Here is a 25,116-nt window from a genome sequence, read left to right as displayed (position 1 = left end):
AGTGAGTTCTGAAGTGCATACAGAAAACGTGGCAGGGACATCATTTTAAAGAGCGCGGCACGACCGAGCGGCGACAATGGCAATCTACGCCAACGAACCATGTCAAGCTTCAACCTCTGGAGAGGGGGGAGCAAATTGTGCTCATAGCGAGCAACAGGGTCCAATGATATGAAAATCCCCAGATATTTGAATCCCGTTTGCGAAACCTGAATGGGAAATCTACGCGGCAAGGGGGGAAGACCACCCGAAATCACATAGACACAGGATTTAGTCCAATTGATAACTAGACCTGAATTCTTGCCAAACCAGGTGAGAACATCGAACAAGACGTTAAGCGATTTTCGGGGGGGTGAGGTATAAGAGGATATCATCCGCATAAAGCGAGATCCGGTCTTCAAAATCGGGAGTCCACTGAATACCCTTTATCGAAGGCTCCCAGCGGAGCCAAGCTGCGAGGGGCTTCAAGGCAAGCGCAAAAAGCAAGGGAGACAGCGGGCACCCCTGTCTCGTACCCCTCCCAAGAGTGAAGGAATTGGATACCTGGCCGTTAACAACTACCTGAGACAGCGGTTCCTTGTACAGCAGTTTCACCCACCCGATAAACTCCAAACCGAAACCAAATTTCGCGAGGGCGGCCCAGAGATAAGGCCATTCGATAGTTTCAAAGGCCATCGTGGCGTCCAAGGAAGCCAAGATGGCCGACTCTTGAAGTGACCCCACCCTCGCGAGAACACCATGCAAGTGCCGCAAGTTGAGTGCGGTGTTACGATGCGGGATAAAACCAGATTGGTCCGGATGGATCAGGTCAGCAATCAACGTAATCAACCGGTTAGCCAGAACTTTAGCTAGGATTTTAGGTTCAGCGTTCAATGGAGAGATGGGCCTGTACGAGGAGCAGCGATCCTGAGGCTTGCCCTCCTTAGGAATTACCACAATTGTAGCTAAAAGCTGATCACAAGGGAGGGCGCCAAGGTCTCGTGACTCCATGAACATATCTCGGAGATATGGTGCGACTTTATCAGGGCGCAATTTATTAAATTCGATGGGTAGACCGTTCGGGCCCATGGCCTTGCCGGAGCGAACAGAACGAATAGCGATCGCAATCTCATCCGCAGACAATGGAGCTTCCATCAAGTCTCGGTCCACCTCCGATAGGCATGGCAACGTAATATCACGTAGCAACAAATGGGAGTCTTCCTCATCTCTATCAGACACCGGGGAATACACAGTACGAAAATAGTCCGCAAAACACTCCACAATCTCGCTCGGGTCAGTCACACACTCTTCATTCAAATTCCGAATCACGGGGACCACATGATTCGCCCTTTCTTTCTCATCAAGCCACGCAATCAATTTACCCGCCTTGTCCCCGACATCATACAACCTGCCCTGTTGCTCCCTGTGCATTGTTTTGGCAGCGTCCGTAACAAGGGATTTATAATCCAGCTGCTTTAGACCAAGGGCTTGGAGTATATCATGGGTAACACCTAATTCTAAGTCATTCTCCAGTTCGATTATTTCGGCCTCAAGATGCACAACCTCTTAATTCTTGGTTTTCTTGGTTTCAGAAATCAAGGATAAGGCATGCCCACGAATGACAGTCTTGAAGGCTTCCCATAGTGACACAGATGAGGACACAGACCCCTCATTTTCAAGGAAGTATTGATCTAGGGACTTTATCAAACTGGCGCGGGTTTTGGGATTACGCAAGTACCAGGGGTTTATGGGAGCGACTCGCCCCGCACTACTCACTCCAGTATCCATACGAAGCCACACTGGGGATTAGTCTGAAATGCCCCGGGCGAGGTGTCGAATCTCTCTAATAGAAGGGGACTGGGCAGCAGGCATGAGGACGTAATCAAGTCTAGAAAGACTTCCATATGCCCCAGAGTGAAAGGTGTACTGACTCTGTGTTGGATGCATCAACCTACAGCCGTCTACCAAACCAAAAGTGTCCAAAAATCCACTAAGCCATGACTGGGATTTAGGAAGATCCCTGGGGGGATGACGATCTATGGTACCAGAAACAACAGAGTTATTTTTATTTATTTTATTTATTTATTTATTTATAAAGTTTTATATAGCACAAACTTGATCCCGAAGGATATCAGAGCGCTTTACAATGTGAGGCAAAGGTAACAAATCAGAACATTAGTCTAACATTGCACGGACCTTGTAAAGTATAAATATGAGAGTCAGAGAGAAAAGACACTATATAGGGAGAGACATATTTTCTTTATGTCAACAGAAGACAGCTGCAGGTAAACACAACAGAAATCATTCTATGTAGAACAGCATTAGACATAGTAAATAAACACAGCATGGCAACTATGAAATGACGCTAAGTACTGGTACATGATTTAAAGCCCACAATAGGATATTTAATCAGATAAACTTAAAAATGGGTATCATAATAGGCAAGAATTATAAAAGTGTCAGGTAGGAAACAGATTTATTTATATATGTATATACATATACACACATACATATCGACATATATACACATATATATACATATACATACATACACACACATATACATATATACATACATATATATTTATATACATATATACATATATTACCTACTGGCTGTCGCCAGTAGGTATATATAGTTAGGATTTTTTCCCTATGGGATTTTTGAAAATTCTATGTCTAATAACTTTGGCGTTTGTGGACGGAATCGGCTGAAATTTTCAGGAAAATGGCACATTTTGATTCTGAGCAGCCCTTGAAAATTTGGGGGGGGGTTTCGTCAAGGGGGGGCCGAGAAAAAAGGGGGGTCCCAAAACGCGTTTTTCCCATGTTAATTTCCATAGGGCGTTTGGCCTCACTTTTAGCTCGAACGGCTGAATGGATTTGCACGAAACTTGGCAAAATTGTAGGGACTGTTAGCCCGATGTCCCTTTGCTAGGTCTCAATATATGTGCTCCAGTGGATTTTGAGAAATTAACGTTCAAAACAAGATATATATCTGTAACAGCGCTCCGGGCTGCGCTCCGGTCCGCTTACTTTTCGCGAAACGGAACTTTGCGATGCGAAGCTGATTGGCTTTCCGGTGTCTGTCAACATTCTAAACAGTCCGGAGCGGCCGCCATCTTATCTCTCGGTAGGATCGAGAGAGAAGAAGAGGTGAAAAACGAAGGGGGAATTTAATGAAAGGGGGCAAGGTAGACCCCTCTTGACCCCCTAGGAATGATGTTGGGGTTATTAAAGGGTCCCGTGGGGAAAATAAAAAAAAATTGATTTTTCACGGTAGAAGCGCTTCCCGGGCCGCGAACTGGGCCGCAAACTGGTAGCGAAACGGGAATTCGCCATTTTGTGTTTCGTTTTAATTAAATTACTAGGTATAAGGGGGTGCGGGAGACGTATCCTGATCCCTTATGTTTTCTGAGGGTGGCTGAGGAGGCTCATATATGTTGATATATGTCTTCCAGCGGCTGTGCGTGCGCCATCTTATCTCTCAGTAGGATCGAGAGAGAAGAAGAGGTGAAAAACTGAGGTAATATGAATTTTATGGTCAATTGTGTCCCCTAACGTGAACCCCACCGTCTCCATGTACGAGCTTAAAGTGCATGTAACTTCCTTCCTCGACCTGCTATGAAGACGCAAATACATTTGCGTCAAACGTTAACATGTCCTCTTTCAGATCCACCATGAATGGATCGATAATTCGGTTCCTAAGTATGCCTTGCCAACGTCTTTTCATGGTGCACTTCCACGTTTTCCTAGCCCTGCAGAGCTAGGCCCTGATTTCTGCCATCGAGCCCTTTCTGTTCTCTACCTGAAAGCTGTAACGTGGGACGCATCCCTGACCTCTGTTCTACTCCCTGCGTGGCAAGCGGTGCCCGGCTCGGCCTGCTTGCCTGCCAAAGACAGTATTTTGCCTTCAAGTTATCAGTATAGCCGAGTTCAGCTCCTCGAAAACACATTCTAGTCTAGCAGAGTAGATAAACACTCCCCGGCTGCAGAGCAAAGGGCCCGGCCTCTCTGTCTCCATGCAAGTAATTCATTGCTCCTGTTACCATGGTAGGCCCATGGCCCCTCGCATTACACATAGACACGTAGTCACATGTGCCCGCATTAATAGTCAGTATAGAGTAGCCTCCGCCCAAGAGACCTTTCCCTTCTAGATAGTATAGTTCCCCAAACACAAGATATCAGATATGATTTAGGAACGAGTCGATCTGACATGCCAGACTTCTGTCTCTTTCCTCTAGTGTTAAATGTCAAGTCCCCTGCACCCTCCAGCCTCACGTCAGTCACACGTCATGCTGCTGCGCGCGCATCCTTGCTACAGATTTCTGCTGACACTGCAAGATTCCGCTATGTTTCCACCCACTTGTGACACTTTTATGTGACGTTTCTAGCACACACCTCTGTGTACGCCCTTGTGCACGCCTTTCTGTTACGCACATGTGTTCTTATCTCGTTTCTCTCAGCTGTTACGCCTTCTGTATCCTTCACCATCATATGGATTTACTATAAATGATGTACTCTGTCAATACAATGTGTGCTATCCCTTCCTGATCCTTGATGGTGAAAGGAACATGATATCCCTGGTTCGAACCATTCCATTTTATGGAATAAAACCCCTTTTAAAAACTCAGATATCACGGATTTTGCCTCTTATTTACGATTGAGTTATTTTATTGAACTTTACTGCATAGAAATTCCGACGGTAAATACTTATTTACCACATAAATTTGGCGCCCGAATAGGGACCCCTCCCCCACCTTACGCGCCGGTGGTGCGTTGCAAGCCTAGCCCCCTGCCACAGTCAAGACGGACAATTACGCGTACCCGCAGGATTTCCTGTATCTCCCTCTGGCCAACGGAGTTGACTGAGACTGCGATCGACACCCAGACGAGGCGGTAAGGAGTGCGGAGGATCCCGACCAGAGCCCAGCCAAGAGCACAAGATCCGAGGTGTTTCGAGGCCCACCAGTATCGACGTGCCAGTGACGTCACGAGTCCCGAGTCGAGTCCGGTCCAGTCCAGACGAGTTTTCCGAGGCCTTCCGTTCCGTGCTTCCCGGTGAGTACCGTTGCTATGTATCCGGTCAAGACGGGTTTGGGTACGCAGACCCGGTCTGCACTGTTTTAGCAGTGTATCTGTACTGTTTAGCAGTATATCAAGTATTCAAGAGTCCGATTTTATGTTTTCGTTTTAGAATTCAAGTATAGTTAATATGTGTTCGAAATGTTCCTATGTGATTAATGTCGTGGTGTGAGTGACTGTTTGATATTCATTACCGTGTTTTCTGTGTCAAAGTGTGCTCAGGTTCAAGTAAGTATCAAGTATCAGGTATCAAGATGCCAATGTTTTCTAAACTAAGACAGATAGGAACTAGGAAAGGGATACTAGAGGAATCAATTCCTGTCCCACCTAGGGACACTCCCGGAAATTTCATGTACCATAAACATGGCTTAGATGCCATATTATATCTAGATTTACGGGCCGATTATACCAAGAACCTAGACGAGAGATATAGATGGCCCGTTACAGGGACATGGGATGCAGATTGCATCATGAGAGTAGAAGAAGCGCTATGGAAAAAGAAAGCCAGACAATCTCAGAAAGACGCCATAGAATTGTGGCGTAAAGAATCGCATAGACGTACAGAGAAAGAACTCAGAAAAGCAGAGAAACATGGAGAAGATTCAGATAAAGCCCGAGAAAATGCACTAGTTGAAGAAGGAATACGAGTTAAAGCAGAGCAAGTAGACCGACAACGAACCACTCTTGTGAATGGTATGTATCCTCTATTGGCCGAGGGTTTACCTAAGGCCACCCCGGAAATACCGAAAGATCTGCCCGCTCCATTGGTTCCGACTAAATTACGTCACAAGTCCGCAGCAGACATTTTCCTTTCTTCCTATCTAGACGATGTAGCTCCTACATACACTACTGCACCTGCCCATGTACCCGTACCACCTGCACCTGCTGACGGTCTCCCACCCCATGATCATCTGCCCCCAGGTCCGCAACAGCAGATCCTTCCAGGTCCGCTACCCGCACCCGTTCCCGTTGTTCCCCCTGGTATCCAACAACCGCATCCATTAAATCCTTTTGGGACTGGCATGGTCCAGGTCCCAACTCAGCCACAACAGATACCTACCCTACCGCCAGGTTATGCTCAGGCCTCCGGTTCAGGAGGTGCTACAGGAGGTTATCAAACACCCCCACAGATACACCGAATTACAATGAGAGATTTAGCAAAGGCTCGGACACCGAAAGGCGTCTCGACCGAACAACTTAGAAGAGAACTTACAGACTGCAGATATGACACAGTGCCTGGTACGTCAGGACCTATGTTGTTAGCGTCCATACGTTTGAGACGCGTTACAGATTATTTGATGTTATTACCAGAAATGCCAGAACATCTAGACAGATTGTACTTCTTCATTAGAACAGGAGAAGGTCCGGAGTCTGTTGCTGAAGCCATGTCACATCAGAAAGTTGAGACTAAAGGTTTGCTAATGCGATTTATGGTTAATTGTTTAATAAGAGAGCAAGATCAGGCAGGCTTTCAGCAAAGTGAGATGAAGAGACTGATTAGATGGAGTCAGAATATGGCGGAGGGTAAACATGATAAGGAGAACAGTATACATATTATGGTTAAAAAGATCCGTAAAGAAGTAATAGAAATACATGCCCAGCGAGCACCCGAAGAAGAACTTGATTTAGAAGACCCACCTACCTCGCAAGAGGAGGAGGAACCAGAGGATCTAGCGGAAACCTCGCAACAGTCAGACAAAGACCTGGTAGCATATGTAGGTAAGGGAAAATACCTTAAGAAAACAATACGTCCAGAAAGCAAAAGACTTTTTCTCTCTGCCATGTCAAATCCGAGTACTCCTGAACATATGTTTCAGGCTACCGATAAGATACTGCAAAATCGAATGGGGTACCATGTACTCAATTCCATGGATGAACAAGAACTAGCCCGGTCCGCAGTACAATGGGCTGACAATTCAAGTATATATAATGATGATGCGGTAGCACAGACGTTTTTGAACCTTTCCCCTGATGAACAAAAATTAGCTGGTATATACATGATTCAGCATCTCATGACGTTGTTTAAAGGCCAACATTCTGATCCAGGACCCTTACCGGATATATTAGTAGAACTGCTCTCTAATAGATGGAGAGGCCTAGGTACTGACTTAATTAAAGAGATTCTAGAACATAGACACAAGTATAGTGCTTTCCTGAAACCTCAGTTCATGTTAGCTCCACCACCCCCAGTAAGAAAAATGTTTTATTTTGACAGACAGAATCCCTTACGGGAAGTACATCCAGTCAGAAAAGACGATAACACACTAGAACGTGTATTCGTATACACACCCATCACTAAAATGGAATTATTGGAAATGAAGTAAATAGTGCCCTGTCATGATAAAGACCCTGCAGGTTTTCATCGAGAGATTAAAGATATGTTACTCATGGGCGATTACACGTACACAGATATTATGAAAATGTTAAAAGTACTGTTGCCTGCTAGAATTTACGAGAAACTAAAGGAGAAAGATTGGGAGGTGGGAGATACAAAAATAGATTGGGCTGCATTAGAAGTTGAAGAAAATGGACGTACCGCAGGTTTAGGCCTTGGGGATAAAGCTAAAGCATTACCAGGTTTATTAGTACAGGTTTTGCCTAGACTGTTAGCGACCAAGAAGGAAGACTGGGATGCAATCTCAGCCTGTAAACAGAAACACGATGAAGACACTAGTGATTTTTATTCTAGATTCGAGAAATGTTTTATTATTAACAGTGGCCTGAAAACGAGTAGCGAGTCATACCCACACCTCTTTGTATCAAAATTAGTCGAGAATTCCCTGCCTCAAGTTAAGAACCGTGTTTTGAAAGTAGAAAGTACCTGGCAAGCAAATACGCCGTCCCAAATGTTACAAATGTTACAGTACCACCAGAATAGAATTAGGGAAGAACAAGACCACAAACAGAGACGTATGAAAGATACGAAAATGAAAATGTTAGTTGCTCAGTCAGTTCCAGCTGACGGTCAGAAAAAGGGTATGACACAGTCAAATAATACAGCGGCTCCCGTTAAGGGGACCTGCAACTATTGTAAACAGCCAGGTCACTATGTGAATGAATGTACGGTTCTGAAATACAATATAGCAACAGGAAAAACTAAAGAAAGACCACATCAGCCTAGACAGGACCAGGTACAACACCAAGTTCAGCAACATATTCCACAGAACGTACAGTCGCAGCCTGCTACACAACAGACAGGACAGACAGTAGCGGCACCACCTGAACAGCCCATTGCTGCGACACAGCAAGTTTCACAGCAGATGTACCAGTATGCACAATCCGATTACCCTGATTATCAGCGATACTCATGAAACAGCCTAGAGAGGGAGGTTGGCTTGCCTCTCATTGAAGTCCCTGTAGATCAAGAGGGTCCATATGTACATAGTCAAGTATTAGGAAAAGATAGGAAGTTTTTGATTGCCACAGGGGCAAGTCGAACAACAATAAGTCACGACGAGGTTCCAGGGGCACCCCTCTCAGGCTCACAGAATGTTTCCCTTGGATTTTCAGGACAGCCTATTGTTAATGAAGTATCGAAACCTGTTCCCCTAGCAGTTGGTCCATTGTCACGTACTACAGACTTATTGCTTACGAAGTCATGTCCAGAAAACTTGTTAGGTATCAAGACACTGAAAGCTCTAGGAGCAGTAATATGTTGTTCTCCGGAAGGAGTCAGACTGTTTTTGCGTGACTTTAAAGGTCACTATGTATTACGAGATTTTGATGTCAGATTGAAAAATGTACCAGATCATTTGTGGGCAAAAGGCCCAACTGATGTAGGTTGTATGCACATTACACCATACCGAGTTACACTCAAGCCAGGAGTTGTACTGCCCCGAATCCGACAATACAATCTACCACCCGATGCTGTAGTGGCTTTACTGAAAATCATTGAAGAGCTTATTGCACAAGGAGTGGTTGTAGAAACCGACTCCAATTTATGTAATTCCCCTATCATTCCGATTCTTAAACGTACTGACCCGAATGCACCACCTGTTTATCGGTTGGTGATCGATTTGCGAGAATTGAATAAATGTATTGTACCGCAGTATCCTGTGGTCCCCGACATCTCATCATTATTGACTGCTATTGATTTAGAGGCGACGTTCTTCACTGTAATTGACCTCAAGAACGCCTTCTTCAGTGTCCCCATTGATCCGGAAAGCCAATATCTCTTCGGATTCTGTTTAAATGGCCGTAGCTTCAAATTTGCACGCGCACCTCAAGGATTCACAGAAAGCCCCAGCATCTACAGCCAAGCATTGAAAAGACAACTCGACAGTATTCACATGCCAGTTAACACAGCCCTACTGCAGTATGTCGATGATCTATTGATCACCGCCCGTAACGAACCCGAATGTGAAAATGCATCACTGACGGTTTTACATTTTTTGGCTGACAAGGGACACAACGTGTCCCCTTCAAAGTTACAATTCTGTGTTCAGCAAGTGGTGTACCTTGGGCACTTGCTGTCCAAGAGGGGGAGACAGCTAACACCTGACCGCATTGAGTTAATTGCACACTTACCGCAACCCAAGACACAAAAGGAAGTGCAGGCTTTTATTGGCCTCACCTCTTACTGCAGACAATGGATTCCTCAGTACGCATTTCTAGCCAAGCCACTGATACAGTTGACAACACAGGAGGCAGCGACTTCGACTGTTCTCCCTTGGACTCAGGAACATACACAGGCTTTTGATGAATTAAAGAAAGCATTATGTCAAGCACCAGTCTTAGCAACGCCATGTTACAGCAAACCTTTTACACTTTTTGTTACAGAACATGATGGCACAGCATTATCTGTCCTCACGCAAGACCAAGCAGGTGCACATAAGCCGTGTGCTTATTTTTCGAGTACATTAGATCCAGTAGCCCAGGCCCTGCCTGCGTGCTTAAAATCAGTTGCAGCAACAGCCTTAGCAATCCGACAAAGTGATTCTATAGTGTTAGGACATCCCCTGACAGTACAGGTTCCACACTCTGTGGAAGTCCTTTTAAACAGAACACAGACTCAACACTTGACTATAGCACGACTGACAGGTTATGAATTGACATTGTTCCAGCCACACATAGAAATCAGACGTTGTAGTTTACTCAATCCTGCCACATTGTTACAGTCGAACATTACAGATCCGGTTCCACATGACTGTATAGAGATCATTGATGCAGTAACAAAGCCCCGACGAGACTTGACAGATGTCGCACTGACTAACCCAGACCTGACACTTTACGTAGATGGTTCATGTATGAGAACAAGCACAGGGGAATTAGTGGCCGCATATGCAGTGACCACTGAAACTGAAGTCAAAGAAACACATCGTATTGATACACTGTCTGCTCAAGCTGCAGAGCTCATTGCTCTGACCCGAGCCTGTATAGTAGCCAAGAACAGGAATGTTAACATATACACAGATTCACGTTATGCATTTGGAGTCGTACACGACTTCGGTGTACTCTGGCAGGAAAGAGGTTTCTTGACCTCTCACGGAGCCAAAATCCAACATGGTCCCCTCATTCAAGAATTATTGGAAGCAATACATTTGCCATCAGCCATAGCTATCATGAAGTGCAAGGCACATACTAAAGTTACAGATTCTATTTCCCAGGGTAACGACCTGGCTGATCGAACAGCGAAACACACAGCTCTGACTCATACACATGCAGCTGATATGACAAAGACAATAGTTCCGACACCGACACATTGCATGACAGTTAAGGATCCCGCACTAGATGTAATCGACATACAGACACATGCTACTCCAGACGAAATAAAGAAATGGACTGAACTAGGAGGGATCCAGACAGATCAGGGATGGATGACGAAGGGAAAAGCCACATGGTTTCTCCCCGACTCTATGGTTCAAGTTATGATTAATACTGCACACAGTCCAGCACACTTAGGAGAAAAAGCCATGTTAGACAGTTTACAGAATCTCTGGTACAATAAACATTTACGAGCAGCAGCAAAACAGAAAGTGCGTACTTGCATGATTTGTTGTCAGTTCAACCCAGGTAAAAGCATTCCTGTAGAGCAAGGTGGATTCAATCCTCCCGATCACCCTTTTGAAGTCCTCCAGATGGATTATATCCAGATGGAACGTTGTCGAGGATTCAAATACGTCCTCGTAGTTGTATGTGCACTTTCCCGTTGGACAGAAGCATATCCAGTCCCAGATTACACTGCTCCGACCACTGCCAAACAGTTGGTTCGTGAATTCTTCCCACGGTACGGTTTGCCTCGTGTCGTGTATTCAGATAACGGCCAGCCATTCTCGTCCGAGCTAATGAAGCAGGTATCACTCCTGCTAGGATATCAGTGGAAGTTCCACTGCGTCCGACATCCCGAGGCAGCAGGTCTCGTGGAACGCCACAATCAGACACTGAAAACACGTCTTGCTAAGATTTGTGCCGAGAAAGGGGTAGACTGGATAGTCGCCCTGCCAGTTGCATTGTTTTATATGAGAATGGTTGCACACTCTAGAACAGGGCTATCCCCGTATGAGGTGGTCTTTGGCAGGCCACCGAATATGTGGGGGACGCCTCTGCCTCGTAAAATAACAGATGTTGACTGTAATATGCTGACAGATTACCTTGCCTCCTTGATGTCTGCACTACAATCTTGTCGTTCACAGGTGGCTGCAGCCTTTCCCGACAACACCGAGGTGAAGCCACACGAGATCGTACCAGGGGACTACGTTTTTATTAGGAACTTCGACAGGAGGAGTCCGCTGGAGCCCCGCTGGCAGGAGCCGAAGCTCGTCTTATTGACCACGAGGACGGCAGTGAAGTTGGAGGGCCGCAAGGGATGGGTCCACATGAGTCATGTTAAAAAACTTTACGGATCGCCGCCAGAGACTGACTCTTCCCCCCCCTCTAAGGACTGCCCAGATTCCAGTGACTCTAAACTTCCCATGGTAGAGAAAACTCCTCAACAGGAGTATAAATTAAAGTTGAGGTCTAGCAAGTCAGACAGTTTAATTGTTTAAGTCCTCCCCTAGGTGAATCGGTTAGACAGTTTCTGACATGTACCCGTTAGACCCCAATAGAGAGAGAGATAAACAGAAACAGCTCAAGAAACGAGAATATTGTAAATCTCTTCGTAGTCACTGTATCGTGACATTATTGATTATGTTTTTTCTGAGTCTTGCGATTATTGCTGCAAGTTTACTGTTACACATGTTTTTCCCTATCTCCATACATGCACATCTCTTTCCAAATAGCACTGTCGAGCACACTTTCAGTGAACTACCCCCGCACGAGTTATCCTACAGGCTTGCGCTGCGCAACAATACTTTTATCAGTATGTTACATCATTCCCATCAATCCAGTAATGCTACCAATTGTTGGATATGTGGCCGACTTCCTCCCTATCAGAAATACAAGGGAGTCCTGCCCCTCTTCCCGTATCCGTTCACACATAATGGTTCCTGTGGTGCCTGGTTTAGTTTAATTAATTCCTTAGACTCTAATTCAGTAGTCTACAAAGGCAATTGGGTATGGGGTAATCTGAACACAGTTCTGCATAAAGTATGTCATCCTGACAAGGAGGGTCTTCCACAAAGGACAGGGACCGATCTAGAAAATGAAGTATATGGATTAGGTAATTATACACTTAACCTCATGATTCTGAATGTGCAATCCGATACAGGTCCAGACTTACCCTCTATGTCCGTGTTACCAGTCAAAGGCGAATTAAGTGTCAGAAAGAATGGTTCAGTAGGTCATAGTAAATGTACTACTGTGATCGATTTCAGTGATAAAGGTCAGTCTACATTCAAAGCTACCCGTCATTCCTATTTCGTCTTTGGTCATACAGCCTATATACGTTTGCCACTAGATTGGGATGGGACATGTTACATTGCATTCCTTCTGCCACCTGTATTTCTAGCCCCGTCCGACTACCACAAGAACTCCCGACTAGTACCTAATAGACCCAAGAGAGAACTCCCAATTGTCGACTATACTGAAACAGCATGGGAACAATATACAGATTTCAATAAAGGTTTCTTTCCCTATTTAGGAGCTGTCTTCAATAGTAAATCAATCCGTCACTTGACCAGAACCCTTGAAGCAGTGGTAAATGAAACTACTTCCGCCCTAGGCAACTTAACAGAGGAACAGTCTGCTATGAGACTTGTTGTCCTTCAAAATCGTCTTGTTCTTGACGTCATCCTGGCCGATAGGGGCGGAGCCTGTAGAGTCATCGGATCGAGTTGTTGTGTTTTCATTCCAGAAAACGCACCGTCAGTATATAAAGCCATAACGCGTCTCCATAAGATTGCAAGTCAGATACACCAGAATCCAGGAACCTGGACTTGGTCCGGTTGGTTCTGGAGCGTGTTATCAGCCTGGGGTTGGAAAGTCCTATCCTTCCTCGGAATAGCCCTTCTCATAGTATTCAGTTGTTGCCTATGTATGCAATGTGGGCCAGCGATTTGCGGCTTGTGCGCCACATCATGTATTCCTCATCCAAATCCACGTACTAAAATCCACCTGAAAAAGGAAGAGCAAATGATGTTATATGAACAAATAGATGGACTAATGAAAATTGATATATCATGAAGGGTCCGTAGGGGACAAGGAGGGAATGAGGTAATATGAATTTTATGGTCAATTGTGTCCCCTAACGTGAACCCCACCGTCTCCATGTACGAGCTTAAAGTGCATGTAACTTCCTTCCTCGACCTGCTATGAAGACGCAAATACATTTGCGTCAAACGTTAACATGTCCTCTTTCAGATCCACCATGAATGGATCGATAATTCGGTTCCTAAGTATGCCTTGCCAACGTCTTTTCATGGTGCACTTCCACGTTTTCCTAGCCCTGCAGAGCTAGGCCCTGATTTCTGCCATCGAGCCCTTTCTGTTCTCTACCTGAAAGCTGTAACGTGGGACGCATCCCTGACCTCTGTTCTACTCCCTGCGTGGCAAGCGGTGCCCGGCTCGGCCTGCTTGCCTGCCAAAGACAGTATTTTGCCTTCAAGTTATCAGTATAGCCGAGTTCAGCTCCTCGAAAACACATTCCAGTCTAGCAGAGTAGATAAACACTCCCCGGCTGCAGAGCAAAGGGCCCGGCCTCTCTGTCTCCATGCAAGTAATTCATTGCTCCTGTTACCATGGTAGGCCCATGGCCCCTCGCATTACACATAGACACGTAGTCACATGTGCCCGCATTAATAGTCAGTATAGAGTAGCCTCCGCCCAAGAGACCTTTCCCTTCTAGATAGTATAGTTCCCCAAACACAAGATATCAGATATGATTTAGGAACGAGTCGATCTGACATGCCAGACTTCTGTCTCTTTCCTCTAGTGTTAAATGTCAAGTCCCCTGCACCCTCCAGCCTCACGTCAGTCACACGTCATGCTGCTGCGCGCGCATCCTTGCTACAGATTTCTGCTGACACTGCAAGATTCCGCTATGTTTCCACCCACTTGTGACACTTTTATGTGACGTTTCTAGCACACACCTCTGTGTACGCCCTTGTGCACGCCTTTCTGTTACACACATGTGTTCTTATCTCGTTTCTCTCAGCTGTTACGCCTTCTGTATCCTTCACCATCATATGGATTTACTATAAATGATGTACTCTGTCAATACAATGTGTGCTATCCCTTCCTGATCCTTGATGGTGAAAGGAACATGATATCCCTGGTTCGAACCATTCCATTTTATGGAATAAAACCCCTTTTAAAAACTCAGATATCACGGATTTTGCCTCTTATTTACGATTGAGTTATTTTATTGAACTTTACTGCATAGAAATTCCGACGGTAAATACTTATTTACCACAAAACAAAGGGGGAATTTAATGAAAGGGGGCAAGGTAGACCCCTCTTGACCCCCTAGGAATGATGTTGGGGTTATTAAAGGGTCCCGTGGGGAAAATAAAAAAAAATTGATTTTTCACGGTAGAAGCGCTTCCCGGGCCGCGAACTGGGCCGCAAACTGGTAGCGAAACGGGAATTCGCCATTTAGTGTTTCGTTTTAATTAAATTACTAGGTATAAGGGGGTGCGGGAGACGTATCCTGATCCCTTATGTTTTCTGAGGGTGGCTGAGGAGGCTCATATATGTTGATACATGTCTTCCAGCGGCTGTGCGTGAGCGTTTTTTTTTTTTTTGCTGCGTGACGTCTGTTAACGTTCGATTCGATCTAAATCAGGAAGTGTTGACCGCCAATTTGTCACTGCGATAAAATATTTTGTTATAAATGAATCCTTATTGATAAACATTGTCTGCGCCATCTTGCCTTTTTTCCAATGCCACAATTTTGTCGTGCACGGCAGCCATTTTAGATGCCTTGACCAGACCCACTCTCTGCACGCCGTCGATTCTCAGCACGGCTCCCCACCCTCGCAAGCATCTCCCCCACGCACTGGTCACCCCCGCTCTCTCTCTCATGCATGGGCCATAAACTTCCCCCCATCTGCGCTGCTCTTCCCTGAGAATCACACCCTGTGCCCGCCCAACACCTCCCTTTCACCCTATTCACTACCGCACCCTCTGACACTCCTCTTCCTCTGTGTCCGATTGTCCAGGCCGGTCCCAGGCTATCACCTAGCCCTGCGGATGTAGTTTATGGCCCCAGCTGTAGAGAATCCAGACATGCCAACCCTCCCGATTCAGGCGTGAGACTACCGATTTCAGTGCTAGTCTCCCGCCTCCCGATTCCTGCAAGCAAAAACCTGATTCCTCGGGGGTTTCAGCTGACAGGGCTTGGTATTGTGTTACGTGCTAATTCTTCCAGGAAACGTCAGAGGGCCGATGCAGGGGCTCTAGAAGGGGTCATAAACCATTTAAGCCTCATTAACAAGCGCATGGTCTTTTAAAGATCTGTGAAGTACTCGGGGCGGCGGAGTGTGTGTGCCCTCTTTCAGGAGCGGGCGGGGGGGGGGGGCACTGCCAGCTACTTGCCAGGCCAGGCAGTGTTCAACACTTGCATCACCCTTTCTCTGCCTGCTATTGCGCTCCATGCTTCGGAAAGGTAAGAAAAAGAACGTGCATTTGAGTTTGAAATGTCCGATCCTGTAGCAGCACACTTCCAAAGCCCACACATGACAATAACCCGATTCAAGGCCCCATTCACCCGATTTTTTAAAAATATATAGCACTCCAACAAAGTAGGATTATAAAACTTTATTGACTTATAAATATATCGAACGCAATAAAAACTGTAAATACATTTAAACATTTTTTGGCAAAAAGAAGCAACAATAGTCAGTAGCTGTCTTTTGTGCGAATAGTCCCAAGGCAGCACAACGTGCTGAGTTCTGGACGGCACCCAGGTGATGTCACCTGGGTGCCGCACTGGTTTTTGGTATCCTACAATGCAGCTCAGAAAAACAGCGTGGGGCGCCCCGGGTGGTGCGCGGGGAGGCCTCGTCAGTAGCGGTCTGTTGTGCGAATAGTCCCAAGGCAGCAGAACGCGCTGAGATGTGGATGGCACCCAGGTGATGTCCAGTAACTTGCCGCACTGGTTTTGGTATCCTACAATGCTGCTCCGAAAAACGGCGTGGGGCGCCCCGGGGGGGGGGGGGGCGTGGGGGAGGCGGCGTGAACGGGCCTCCCCAGGTGGAGGCTCGTCTGCTGTACTGGGCCGCCCCTTTACCGTTTCAGTTGCCATTCCGCCCACTTTTGCTACACTGTGCCTCATCCTCCATTCAGCTGTTTATCGCCCGCTCTTGCGGCTACAGCGTCTCGCTCACCATGTAGTTGAGTTGCGCCTACTCTTGCGGTTTAGGGATAGGCGGCTGCCATAGGACTCTTAAAATGGCGGACGGCTCTTCGGATTTGGGCCTGGTCCACTAAAATGGCCCTGGGACACCTTGGAACTTGGACGCTTGCCTGCTAGGGCTTGGGCTCCATTCTCGAAAGCGTCCCCTCAGCCGTGAAGATTCTACAAAAGTCTTGGGGGCCCTCGACTCCTGCAGGCTTCCGGTGGGGAGCGGCTGCCATGATTGCTCGCGGAATGACCACGACGGAGCCACGAGATGGTGGTGCTCTCATGCTGACGCCAGCTTCAGTCTGAATCATCCAGAAACAAGGTGTGGCTTTCATCGTTTGGGAAAAAAAAATGTTCTAAACCAATGAAAAGTGTTATTTTTAGGTCATATGACCCAGCCTTCCATCATTAGGAAACCAAAAGTAAAATGAACCAATGAAAAGTTTTATAAACAAGTCACATGACCTGTTATGCGGCATAGGGCTACAAAAAGCGTAGAAAATCCGTTGGCACGTGAGGCGGCGTCAGTAGCGGACCGATGTGCGAATAGGCCGAAGGCAGCACAACGCACCGAGATCCGGATGGCACCGAGTTGGTGTCCAGCAAGTTGCTGCACTGGTGTGGCTATCCTACAATGCTGCGCCGAAAGTAGGCGTGGGGCACCCCGTTGGCCTGTGAGGTCGCGTCAGTCAGTGGGGGCTGTGCGTCTCCCCCAAGATGGAGGCTCCTCGGCTGCAGTGGGGCACCCCTTAGCGTTTCACTCGCCGTCCAACTGAGTTGCGTCCGCACTTGCGGCTACAGTAGGCCGAAGGCAGCACAGCGCGCCGAGATCTGGATGGCACCGAGGTGGTGTCCAGCAAGTTGCCGCACTGGTGTGGCCATCCTACAATGCTGCGCCGAAAGACGGCGTGTCCAGCTGAGTTCCGGTCACTCTTGCGGTACAGTGACTCGAACGCGCCGAGATCCGGATGGCACCGAGGTGGTGTCCAGCAAATTGCCGCACTGGTGTGGCCATCCTACAATGCTGCGCCGAAAGACGGCGTGTCCAGCTGAGTTCCGGTCACTCTTGCGGTACAGTGACTCGAACGTGCCGAGATCCGGATGGCACCGAGGTGGTGTCCAGCAAGTTGCCGCACTGGTGTGGCCATCCTACAATGCTGCGCCGAAAGTCGGCGTGGGGTGCCCCGTTGGCTTATGAGGTGATGTCAGTAGTGGACCGATGTGTGAATAGGTCGGAACCAGCACAAGGCGCCAAGATCCGGATGGCAAGTCCTGGATGTTGAGTGCCATAGTTGAGAGTTCTGAGCAGTGTTTGTAACACTGTCTGAAGCTTATTTGCACCTGCTGCAGCTTCACTATTGCCCTGGTGTGGCCAAAGATCGCCCATGACATAGGCGGCCGGCTCCCGGGGTCCGGCTGAACTTTTTTCCTTTTCCTTTCTGCATCTTGTCCCACAATCCGTTTGACTTGAAGACACGACCAGGTCCCTGAATGTGTGCAGGGGGACGCTATTGATTGAATCAAAATGGCGGCTTCACACAAAGCTGAGTCAAGCGTTGTTGTTGATGCTATACAGACAAAAATTGGTTTTCAGTTTGTACATTCTTCAGGATTTTTTTTTCCATCCAAGGCTGATTGAGAGTTTGTAGAACAATGGCTTCAGATTTTCAACATACTACTCTTCAACATTCTTCCTAAATGTAACAATGTGAGACTCACTAGGAGAACGGCTGTTTATCTTTCCTTTCAAAATGCTGCCAACAATATTTTCTGAATGGAAGACACCATCTTGTAGCATAAAGGGCCGAAAGGGGTTCTGGTCTGGCCGATGGTTGGTGGAGACATTTTGACTATATCTTGGACCTGCCTGGCCTCGCCCAAAATGGCACCGGTATAAATGGGACTCGTAACTCCTTGTTGTGTACTGGTTGAACAACCTTGATATCACGAGATATGAATGCAGTTTTGATGCTCATGGCGGGCGGGGATGAGAATTGATTGAATATTTCGACTTCCCTATTGATATTAAGTTCTGATGTGTTATTGATTACTGTACTATTGAAAGTTCGAATTAACGTCACCCATGGTACTTGCCCGCAAATGTATATCTAGATAATTTTTTTGTAAGTGGCCCTGTCGTACTTTAATTACAAAATGTACGTCCACCGATTCCGCAACTGTTAGACACCTTAGTTCTTGCAACCTAATGGCCCGCTCGTTACGTTCCTCTACAGTGTAAATGTCTCCTCATCATATACGATTTCAGTTTGCTCCGTGGCCGGCCCACGTGGTTATAGGCCCGTATTTGTATACTGACATTTTCACAATAAAGGTTTTTAAAACAAAACATGGTAGTAGTATTTACATTGGTAAAGTTTTTACTTTTAGTCACTGTTTTCGAATCAGTAAAAGGCAAGTGAAATAAAGCAGTCCAATTACATGACGGATAAAAGGTATAATACGTAGGAACGCAGTAAAGATAAATGGTCAAGGGCAGTTGTGTTTTCCACTCCTGCAACATAAAGTGATCGATAAGAATCTGATAATCAGGCGTATCGGCGACTAAGACAGCAGGCCGACCCTCTTTTACTCAACGGCTCCGTCATGGGACGAAGAAACGCCCTTTTTCTGGAAAAAGGAATATATTTTACTTGCAGGACAGTTGTAAATTATCCGGGAAAGTACATTACCCTGGAACATTATAACATATATGTTTAAAAAAAAATAATCTTCGAAACCAATAAAAAGCGTAATTTTTAGGTCATATGACCAAGCTTTTCATCATTAAAATAACAAAAGTAAAATGAAGCAATGAAAAGTTTTATTAACAAGTCACATGACCTGTTATGCTTACGTTACGCGCTGCGCGCCGCGCTCCGGATCACTTCCGGGTGCGCTAACGCGGCGTGTCATATAACGCATTACGCGACAACGTAGGTCAAGAATATAGTCAAAATGTTTTCACCAACCAGCGTTCGGAACACAACCCCTTTCAGCAGTCCAAAAAGTTCTGTTAAATGACAACAGAGGGGACAGGCAACAAGAACCATCAGTCAAAGAGGGGAGGGCAAGTTCTTCTCTACCGGGTCATGTTGGGGCGCTACCGGAACTGATCGAATTGGTAGTCTACAGTGTTTCTGGATGTTTCAGACTGAAGCTGGCGTCAGAATGAGAGCACCACCATCTCGTAGCTCCGTCGTGGCCATTCCACGAGCAATCATGGCAGCCGCTCCCCACCAGAAGCCTGCGGGAGTCGGGGGCCCCCAAGACTTTTGTAGAATCTTCACGGCTGAGGGGACGCTTTCGAGAATGGGACCCAAGCCCTATCAGGCAAGCGTCCGAGTTCCAAGGTGTCCCAGGGCCATTTTAGTGGACCACGCCCAAATCTGAAGAGCCGGCCGCCATTTTGAGAGTCCTGTGGCATCCGCCTATCGCTGCATCGCAAGAGCGGGAGCAACTCAACTACATGGTGAGCGAGACGCTGTAGTCGCAAGAGCGGGCGGTAAACAAGTGAATGGCGGAAGAGGCACAGTGTAGCAAAAGCGGGCGGAATGGCAACTGAAACGGTAAAGGGGCGCCCCACTACAGCGTGTCTTCAGGTCAAACGGATTGTGGGACAAGGTCCAGAATAGAAGAGTCATCAAAAGGCAAAAAGTTCCGCCGGACCCCGGGCGCCGGCCGCCTATGTCGGGGGCGATCTCAGGCTACACCAGTGCTATAAGACTTGGGGAGGGGGTCGGAGCCAAGCGTCTTCTCCGAGTCCGTGCCATCACACCTCCCCTCGGGGCCTCCGTCAAGCGGTTTAGGGAGGTACCATATCACATTGTTTTCAAATGCAGTCAGGTCCACAAACGGCCCTCACTTACTTTGAGAATAGTGAAGCTGCAGTAGGTGCAAATAAGCTTCAGACAGTGTTACAAGCGCTGCTCAGAACTCTGAACTATGGCACCCAACATCCAGAACTTATGCCATTTGAGAATGGCAGTGACATCGAAGCAACTCAGGGACCAAAACCATGAACGTACTTTCACGTATGAAAATCTTACTTGGGGAGGGGGCAGGAGCCAAGCGCCCCCTCCCAGTCCGCGCCACCACACCGTATGTTGAAAATCTGAAGCCATCGTTCTACAAACTCAACCAACCTTGGATGGAAAAATGTAGAAGAAAGTACAAACTGAAAACCAGTTTTGGTCTGCATAGCATCAGCAGCAACGCTTGCTATCAGAGTGCATGAGTTTCATGCTCGATCGATTGAGCTAGCCGGATCGGGCAACAAAAAGTATAAAATAGTTATGTAAATAGTTATTTAATAAAATGTTTTACCCTGTTACTTTGCTGGTGTGTTGTATATATTTTTAATATTTGCATAGGGTTTGTCGTTATTTTGGGCGGGGTGGGTGACGGAGCCGAGCTGTCTTGCAGCCCTCATGGTGTGGAGCTCAGTTCATCTCACTATTTTCGTATTTCTCATGAAGGGTTGTTCCTAATGTTTCTATTTTAGCGAGGTCAAAAAGAGATCCAATTAGTGGCCTACTGATTTTGCTCGATTACTTTTATTTTTTTACACGATTTTTCACGATTTTTCACTATCTGCAAAGACTAAACAGAGTATTGCGACTTTGTGCTTGTTTGTAAATAGAGAATGAACCAAAGAGAATCAATTGTAAAACAGTAAATGCTTGGATAACAATCAATCAAATGGAGAGACAAGCAGGCACGACGGATTACAACGGGGGTAAAGGCCTGCGTTAACTACCCTTCACTATCTGCAAAGAGAGAGTACTACTAAGAGAAAAGGGGGGAGGGGGGGGGCAGCGTTCAAAGCACATCAGCGTGCATAAACACGAAAAAGTTTTTACCTATCACGTACTTGACATTTGACAGCTTTTGATATTTGCTATTAAAAAACCATTGAAATTCACAGAAAAAACCATAGGTTTTAGGCCATATATAGTTAGGAATTTGCATTTACAAAACCTTGAAAATTCACTGAAAAAACCATTGGTTATAGACCATATATAGTTAGGGATTAGCCTTTTCAAAACCTTAATTTACTCGCACAAAACCATTGAAATTCCATATATAGTTAGTTGCAATAACTATATATCGCGCACCCGCAATCCACTGCTGATGATGTCACATATTACATCATTCATGACATGGTTAGTGACATCACTGATGACATCACTGATGACATCTCAAATGACATCACTGATGACATCTCAAATGACATCACTGATGACATCTCAAATAACATCACTGATAAAATCACTGATAACATCTCATTTGACATTACTGATCACATCACTGATGATATCATTCATGTGATAATACCATGAACATCTTCAGACTCTAATATAACCTTAGATACAATCAGTGTAAACAGACACTCACAGACTGTCACTCATCCATGGAGTTACTCACACACCTAGTCAGTCATGCAAAGAATCAATCACACCTCCATTTCCTCAACTATACAGTTATACACACCTTACTTAATCAAACATATACTAACACATATTTACTCTCTTATACAATCACTGATACAAGTTCACAATGATCCATACAGCCACTCACACATTCACTGGCTCTTATGCACAGTTATTTATATATGTCAACTCTTACATGTACTGTGTTTTACATATGTACTTACTTTGACATGTAGCACTAAGAAATCCAATCACTCACCAATACACTCATGGAGACAGTCAACCGCCCATACAGCTGTTTCCACATGCACTTTTGAACCCATACATCTAGTGAATCAACTGCTCACACATCTATGCACAGAGTCACACACCTCCCAGCCACCCCCACACACACACTCACTCTCCCATACAAATACTTGGGCAACCAATCAATAACCCATATAGTTACTCATATAGCTACTGATCAACACATGCAGCAGTTTACAGAACAACAGATATAAGGATGCACAAATTAAGACAGTTTAGTTACTAACCCATGCACTCAGTGAGACACATTTAATCATTCTCTCATACAGTCAGTCATGCACCTACTAAATCCTTCATCTAGACACTTATACATCCACTCATTCTTCAATATGTAAGACATATTTTAACTTTACAGAAACATACAGTCACTGGATGTTGTCATCAGTGATGTCATCAGTGATGTCATTTGAGATGTGATCAGTGATGTCATTTGAGATGTCATCAGTGATGTCATCAGTGATGTCACTAACCATGTCATGAATGATGTAATATGTGACATCATCAGCAGTGGATTGCGGGTGCGCGATATATAGTTATTGCAACTAACTATATATGGAATTTCAATGGTTTTGTGCGAGTAAATTAAGGTTTTGAAAAGGCTAATCCCTAACTATATATGGTCTATAACCAATGGTTTTTTCAGTGAATATATATATATATACATACATACATGCATATATATATATACATATATACATACATATATATACATACATATATATATATATATACATATACATATATATATATATATATATATATATATACACATATACACACATATATATACATATATATATACATATATAGCACACAACAATCCTCCACAGGAAAACACCCGCACCCAGGACAAGAAACACAGCAGTCCACCCCAGCAAAGCAACGCGACTCGACAGCAGAAGCCGTCCCATTCACACACCCGCACACTGGGACAGGAGCCCCCCACACAGGCACACAATACAAACAAAGGACCCAAAGCCTGTCAACCAGCAAAGCAGTCCCACCACGTTGGCCATCCCCAAATGGCACACACACCCACATGAATACCAGCACTCGGTCGCTGCACACAAACCACTGTACATATATACATATATACACCACCTACAAATCTGAACACGACCATATACAGACACACAAGCACCGACCACACACTCTCTCAACACAGCGCCGCAACAATCCCTCTTTCCTGAGAAACATGGACAAGCACACCCTGTACACATAGATATGCCAATCACACACCAAACAACACATAGCCGATCCAGTTGTCACACCGGTACAGAGCAGAAAACTCTGCACTCTACACTCCCTGGGCGCTCCGCCCACACACAGCCCACACAATCTACACACAAGAGGCCAGTCAGAATCAGTCAAGACCACACAAGCACACCTGCGGAACACACACTGCGTCAACAAAGAGAAGACAAGTGAAAAAAGAAACCCAAACCAAAATCACACGAGGGAAAATTCCCATCTGACCAAATAGTCAGATGGGCGGGGACTTTAACCAAAGAGTTAAAGTCCCCGCCCATAACCAAAACACCATCAGGAAGTCCCAGCACAACTCGCCCAATATCTGAAAAAGTGGAGGTCTGGAGGCCCGGAGGAACATATAAAGTGAGCAACGAAATAGTCCTACCCTCCCATCTGCCAGTGAGGGCGGCGTAGCACCCCCTGTCATCGAGGATTACATCATCTATCTCCAGGGGGAGAGAGGACCGAACAAGAATGCCCACACTCCTAGAGCCAGTGGTGAAACCAGAGTGTGCGATAAGGGGATAACCCCACCTATTCATGGCGTGACAAGTGTTGCCCACCAGATGTGTCTCCTGTAAAAGAACCACATCGGGGGACAGGCGACGCAGGAATTGCAGCACCACACCCCATTTTATCCTATCACCTAACCCATTAACATTCCAAGATATTAACCTCAACCCACTACCCCCATCCCAACAAGTGATGCAGAACTCACCCCACAAAGAGCACAACATTCGAGTCATAGAGAAAAACAATACGTTGCCTTGAAGAAGAAAAACAAAATTACAAACACCCCTCCCCACCCCCCAACCGAATACCGTTACAACTCCCCCCTCCCTGCACCCCTGCATTAGACTAGAAAGCCACCCCAACTTGCAGTGTGCCTGTCGCCCTACAATTACCCAATCTACAAAAAGACCCTGGAGGAGGAAAGAGACCCACCACCCCCGCCACCCTCGGGCACACAACAATGAAATACAAAAATAAGGAGATTATAGAACCCAGCTGCACAAAGTCAAGTGTTCAGAAATCAGAGGTCGAGTCATCGTTTCTGCTCCGGCTCACCACCCTCGGCACCACCAGGGTGCTCAGTTCTGTCGTTCCGGGCAGCCAGAGAATCCAGTCAGTCACTCCCATTCTCTGGACGGTCAAAGAAAAATGTCCGGTCCTCGTATTCCACACGAAGCCTGGTAGGAAACAGCATCGCGTATTTCAGGCCCAAGTCACGGAGACGTCGCTTCACACCCTGAAAACCCATCCTTTCCCTCTGGACGAGTTGAGTGAAATCCGGGTAGAAGTTAACTGTAGAGTTTTCGAATTTTTCCTGGCCGCTCACCTTCGAAG

Source organism: Lissotriton vulgaris, chromosome 5 (assembly GCF_964263255.1).
Source record: "Lissotriton vulgaris chromosome 5, aLisVul1.2, whole genome shotgun sequence".
NCBI lineage: Eukaryota > Metazoa > Chordata > Amphibia > Caudata > Salamandridae > Lissotriton > Lissotriton vulgaris.
The sequence above is the reverse complement of the archived record's forward strand: the minus strand, read 5'-3'. Positions refer to the sequence as shown.